The following is a 400-nucleotide window of genomic DNA, read 5'->3' as shown; positions in this document are numbered from 1 at the left end:
ATATATTTCCTGAATTATTATATTTTTGGATTTACATTTTCATTATAAATTAGAGATATATGCATGTATGTGTTATTATATTATTAGTAAAGTAATTATATATATTTTTAATCATCATTGTGCATGAGAAATGACTAATTAAGAATTTTACATATGGGTTCAAATGATATTTTTTTAATGAAAGATCTACCTATAAACATGATCTATATAGCAAACTCTTCTACTTAATAAAATAAAACTTCGTAATCGTTGATGTTTGCACTACTGTGTAAATAATAATTTACAAATTGAAATATAATATATGATACGTTTTATACTGTCGCAACTATACTTCAAAATTATTAAAACTATATATTCTTTTAATTTTTATATATGTATTATATGTTGATTTCCAATTATT

At 19.8% G+C, this 400-nt stretch overlaps 1 protein-coding gene across 1 annotated transcript in view; it reads left to right on the top strand.

The window, feature by feature from the left end:
* LOC107605274 (putative expansin-B2) overlaps window positions 1–400 on the top strand; it is a gene marked incomplete in the record, with an annotated part of 3071 nt that overhangs the window by 548 nt on the left and 2123 nt on the right.

This window comes from Arachis ipaensis, chromosome B06 (assembly GCF_000816755.2).
Source record: "Arachis ipaensis cultivar K30076 chromosome B06, Araip1.1, whole genome shotgun sequence".
NCBI classification, from domain to species: domain Eukaryota; kingdom Viridiplantae; phylum Streptophyta; class Magnoliopsida; order Fabales; family Fabaceae; genus Arachis; species Arachis ipaensis.
This window is presented reverse-complemented; position numbering and strand designations above follow the sequence as displayed.